At 56.0% G+C, this 5751-nt stretch overlaps 1 non-coding gene across 1 annotated transcript; it reads right to left on the reverse strand.

The window, feature by feature from the left end:
- Positions 1-5396: 5396 nt before the first annotated feature.
- Positions 5397-5522, reverse strand: LOC122151790. Its single transcript, XR_006164270.1, has one exon. It is a non-coding gene; the product is annotated as a U6atac minor spliceosomal RNA (small nuclear RNA).
- Between the last annotated feature and the right edge of the window lie 229 nt (positions 5523-5751).

Below are 5751 nucleotides of genomic sequence, written 5' to 3' on the forward strand. Positions count from 1 at the left end.
CCAGGGGGCTGTGGGGCAGAGGCAGTACAGAACCAGTGTGGGGTCTCTGGGTACACAGGGATAGCAGTGAGGAAAACCTCGTGTCAGCCCCTAGTTTGGGGGGCAGGGGGTCAGCTCTTGCCCACACCTGAGGTAGGCAGGCCTACTGGGAGGTGCTTGGCCTGAGGGGAACAAACTGGGCCCAACAGGGACTCCCCGCGCAACCACTTCTCCAGAGTTTGGGGCACAGGGCCTCGGCTGGCAGAACTGGGAAGACTTGAGGGTTTTCTGGTGCTCGTCCTCGGGGTCAGGGGTCCTTCTCTGCAGCCTGGTGATCAGTGCGCTATAGGAGCATCATGGCCTGACACTCGCTCTCCGGTCCAGTGGATTCTGGGGACAGGTTTCTTCCTCCTTGTCTTGCTTGGCCACCACCAGCTGCATCCTCAGGCAGCACCATCACCCCATTTCAGGAAGTGGCTGCTATGGCCGCATGGATGCCTGGGAGCTGAAAGGAAACCATGGCAACAGGAAGCGAGGAGGATATTCCCGTCACCCCTTAGAAAGGGCGGCCTATTTCTGGGACCGAAGCCCAGCTATTCATTGGTTCTGCATTTTGCTCTGAATTTCAATTCTAGAAAGATGGATTCGAGGGTGCTGGGCCTGAGGTGGGCAGGGAGGTGGATGATCACCTGCTCCCCCCTGTTTTCCATGGAACGTTCGACTCTTGGACCCAACCGCCAAGGCCTGCTCACCCACAGGGTCCCAGTTGATCCCTTCTCCTGCCAGACAGGGGATATGGGTGCTTTGGGGGGGGCCACAAGTGAAGCGGGGACCCTGTCACAGAAGCTTTCCTTCACCTCATGACCTCTTTCTGTCTGGGAGCCTTGCTTCCCTGTTTCTTGCAGGGGTGCTGAGTGGGGTCCCTGCAGGTGGCTCTGACATGGGTGGAGGAGCAGGAGTCATGGAGATGGGCCACATTCCTGGGAGTCAGCACACTGCTTCAGTGTGTGCCTGTGTGTGTGTGTGCACAAGTACACACACACACACCCGGCTGTGCACTTTTCCATAGACAACTCTGCCCCCTAGTGGTAGTCTGCACCCAGGACACAGGGCTCTGGGGTGCAGCTGCTGTGGCCGACTCCCTGAAATTCCCTCCAGGTGCAATTTATGGGGAGTGGTTGGGAGGACCGACAAGGAGACACGATGTGGTGTTCACTGACCATGGGTCTCCTGAGACTGGGTCCAGGGAGGAGACCGGAGGCCCATCTTGGGGCTGCAGAGTTGGGCAAGCAGCCCGGGAGGGGCAGAGCAGCCCCAGCTGGGCAGCCAGCACTTCCGTTCACTCGGCCCTATCTCTTTGGGCGAGCTCAGTCTCTCTAGGGGCTTCCCTTCCCTCTGTGCAGAGACAGCCAACCTTTCCCCAACCCCAAGCTCTCTGCCAACTGCCTGCCAGAACTGGCCCTCCCTCCACCCCTGGCCCCATGGTGACATCAGCCCCTCCAACTCCACGTGTCCACTACCGAACTCCTCCTCTTCCCCAGCCCAAACCTGTTCAGAAATGGGTACCTTCATCCCCGTCCCCCGCCGCGGCCCCAAGCTTGGACAAACTCCTCGATGCTCCCTCCCTCCTCCCCATCAGCAACTGGACACCTTTCAGTCAGCCCACTTGTGCTAGGTGGGGCTTGGCCATGTGACCTTTGTCCCCTGAGGTCACCTGTGAATTGTTACATTACCTGGCCAGGGGATTTGGCAGATGTACTTAAGGTTACTGAACAACTGCCTGGAAGATAGGGAGATTAGCCCGGAGGATCCGGGTGGGTCTAGCGTGGACCCTGAACACTAGACCCCTCCTGGCTGGGGCAGAAGGGCAAGTCCGAGCGGTCGGAATGTGACCGACTCAGCTGCCATTGCTGGCTGGAGGACGAAAGGGGCCATGAGCAAACACAATGACCACCTCAGCCTGACAACATATTCTTGGAAGCTTTTCACTTTGAAATGATTACAAACTCAGAGAAAGTTCCAAAGACAGTCTGGGAAGGTCCCACATGCCCTTCACCCCATTCTCCCAAGGATGCCATCTGACATCACAGTGTACAGTGTCCTCACCAGGAAAGTGACATCAATACAATCCACAGCCCCCACTGAGCTGTGTCTCATGTAGATTTGTGTCATCACCACCACAGTCATGACACAGGCCCACAAGGACCTCCTGTCACCCTGTGATAGCCTCACCGCCCCCCAGCTCCAGCCCCCACTATCATGAGAGTTCCGTCGCTTCAAGCCTCACACAGTGCATCGCCATTTGACACTGGCTGCTGCCGCTTGGCATAACGCCCTTGAAAGTCGGGCAGGTTGTGGCCCTTTGCACTGCCGAGGACTGCCTTGTGGCTGTGGCTGATCCACAGTTTACTGCTCGCTGAAGGACATTGTGGGCTGTTTCTACATGTTGGCGACTGCAGGAAGAGCTGCTGTGAACACTTAGAAGGGTGTGTTGAAGTGGACTTAAGTCCTTTCTCTGGGTCTGCTTAGCTTTTCCAGTGTGGCTGCACCGTTTGCCAGCCTGGCTGAGCTCATGGACCGGCGCTCGGTGTTCCCTGATCACTGGATTCTGTAGCGTCTTTAGTCTGTGAGATCACATCATCTGTGAATAGAGAGTCCGCCTCGTCCTTTCGCATCTGGACACCTTAACTCTTCTTGCCTATTTCCTGGTTAGAAGCTCTGGTGCCCTGTTCTAGACCTGTATCGGGAGTGGACACCCTTGTCTTGCTCCTCATCTTAGGGGCAACAGCTCCATCCTTCTCCATGGAGCGTGCTGTCGACGGGGGGTTTCCATCGATGCCCTGTATCAGTTGGGGATATGCCCTCCGGTTCCCAGAGGGTTGGGCTTTGCCTAATGTGTCAGTGGTGTGGCCATGGGATTTCTGTCCACCTGGGAGGCCCAGAGCAGAGGGCCCTAGGGAAGGCCCTGAGCCTGGAACTGAGGTCACTGGCTGCGCATCTTCCTGGTCTTCACCGGCCACACCCGCTTGCGCTCCCCCATCTGTTGCCTCCTCACCGGCTTCCCCTCCTCCACTCTCCCTCAAACAGTCCTTGCGCACGTTTGTTATTTTTAGCTTTTTATTATAGGAATCTTCAAACATCATGTATTAATCAGAGAAAAAAGGGCAGTAGAGCCCATCCACCTGCCCCTCAGCGTCCCCGAGGCTCCCACAGGCCCTGTGTTCCAAGGCTGGCCCTGGGGCTGCATCGCCCCTGTGATGGCGTCCCCGCAGCTTCCGAATGTGGCTCAAGTCAGGCCCATGTGCTCTGAATCCTCGAGCGCTTTCCCTTTGTCCGCAGGCTCCCTTCGTCCTTCCCACAAGTATGCGCCAGGCTGCATGTACAGTGGGTGGGAGTCCCAGCCTCAAGGGAGGTGTACTAAGCCTTCCTGAGGGTGACTTGGAGATGGATTAATGACGGGGCACTGTGAAAGGAGCCCGGGGGGGTCGGGGACCCACTGTGGGGGCTGGGCTTGAAGCGGTAACTGGAGCGACCCCAGTGAGAGCTGGCACCCTGGGGGAGGGGCACGACCTTGGTAGGGGACCAGCCCGGCCGCAGGGTGAAGGGCGCGGGGAAATAAGTGCTCCGTCCCTCGCGCCCTCGGGCCCTGGGGCTGCTCCTCCCCTGAACCCAGCAGAGGGGACCCAGCGGAGGTCAGAGGTGTCAAAGGCATTCGGCCGGCCAGCGCCAGCGGCACTGCATTCCCCGAGATTGGTGCACGGTGGGAGGGTGGGCGTTGCAACATTGCCCCAGGGAGAAAGGCCCAGGACTGAGTGCAGACTCGACTGCGCTGAGGCCGGAAGGTGGAAGGACTGGTGTGAGCTGGTGGGAAGGGACCGCAGGGCTGGAGGTCGTCGGCAGGGGCAGCCACCACTGCGCAGCGCCACCGGGTTTCGCTCCGGAGGTCACCGTTAGGGGAGGCGGAGCCGTTCGTCTGGATTCGCTCAGGGCCGCCCTCTAGAGGGGATGGTCAGGGGCCTGCCTCTGCAGAAAGCCTCTGCATTGAGTCACACTGAGGGGACCATTACTTCGGTTAGCCATTCTCCAGGACACAGGAATGGGAGCATTTCCCAGGTCACAGGGCAGTGGCATCTCTAGGGGGGTGTGGGGGTGCAGACCGTTCCAGATGACACTGTCAGAGGGGGTGACACCCAAATGACTGTTTATCAAGTGCTTGTGCCGTGTTTCAGCAGACATTGATTACTGTTTATCAAAATGTCCTGGTGGTCGCTTATACCGACACAGACATCTTCCACAAGCCCAGCTGCCATGCATCAGTACGCCTACAAGGCTAAAGCACTACGCTAATCGACTTTGTAAAAAACTTTTTTCTTGTGATTTGAGTGAGAGTTTACAGAGCGAATCCGTTTTCCATTCCACAATTCCCACACACTTTACTTCATGCCACTGACTGCAGGCCCCTCAGCGCAACTTCACACCTCCTACTGCCTCCCTGGGCACATGCCGCCCTTTCGAGCTCAGATGGTTGACTGTGCAGAGGAGCACACGCCTCCCTAGAGAACTGTTTGTTCACCTGCTGGACCTGTCCATTGATGGAAAATTCAGCTACGGGGGTGAGTTCAGTCCCAGGTCTGGAGGTTAAGTGACTGTTCGAGCCTTCGAATAAGCTGCCATCAAGGAGCTCTGGTGGCATAGTGCCTAAGGCATTTGACTAGAACCAGAAGGTTGATGGTTCAAACCCTCCAGCAGCTCTGCAGAAGGAGGACAGGGCAATCTACTTCTGTAAAGATTGGGGTCACTATGAGTCGGAATCAACTCAACTCAATGGCAGTGAGTTGGGTTTGGCAATAAGCTGCAACCAGTGAATGACTTAAAATGGCTCTTCTAGCCATGTTGTTGTTGTGTGCTGTCGAGTCAGCCCCGACTCACAGCAACCCGTCCTTCCTCCCGAGGAGTGGCTGGTGGCTTTGAACCTCCAGCCTTCTGGTTAGCAGTCAAGTGCCTTAGGCACTAGGCCACCAGAGCTCCTTTCTTCTAGCATAGTCTTTGTAATTCCTACCAAATGACTGGGTGGGACCATGCAAACGTGAGGTGCTTGTGGCCCACCAAGGGGATGGGACAGATTGTTAGTAATGCAAATAAGGTGTATGGCACCCTTGTAGGTGTGGGATTATACAAATAAGGTATCTGGAACCCTAAGATGGGGATTGGTTCAGTTTTGCATTCCCCAGACCCACCCACTGTCACTGAGTTGATCCACTTTTATGGAGTAGAACTGTCCCACAGGGTTTCCAAAGCTCTCAATCTTTATGGAAGCAGATGGCCTTATCTTTCTCCTTCGGAAGGACTGGTAGGGTCAAACAGTCCAACTTTTCAGTTAGTAGCCAAGTGTTTTAACCACTACACCACCAGAGCTTCTTAAACTGGGGTTAGATGTTACTGTGTAGGTGGCAATGCTTTAACCATATGCATGTTGTAAGGCCCAAGGGCCTCTTCCATCCTTGTTAAGGAGAATGCTAACCTTCTCTCCTTTCATACAACACTAGGCTTAAAATGAACCATCCCAGAGGCTGGAAGTGAGGATCTGCTACCATCAGGAAAGAAGAGCCAGGAGTGGACTGCACCCTTTGGACCCAAGATCCCTGTGCTAAACCTCCTCAACCCAGGAGACAGAGAGAAAGCTGGAACACTCTGCTGAGACGGCAACAAGCAACAGAGAAATGGTGGCAGCAGAACCAGGAGACCAGCAGGAGACTTGGCAGAAGACAGCAA

Source organism: Orycteropus afer, unplaced genomic scaffold (genome assembly GCF_000298275.1).
Source record: "Orycteropus afer afer isolate SDZICR_OR568_19922 unplaced genomic scaffold, OryAfe1.0 scaffold00713, whole genome shotgun sequence".
Classification (NCBI taxonomy): Eukaryota; Metazoa; Chordata; class Mammalia; order Tubulidentata; family Orycteropodidae; genus Orycteropus; species Orycteropus afer.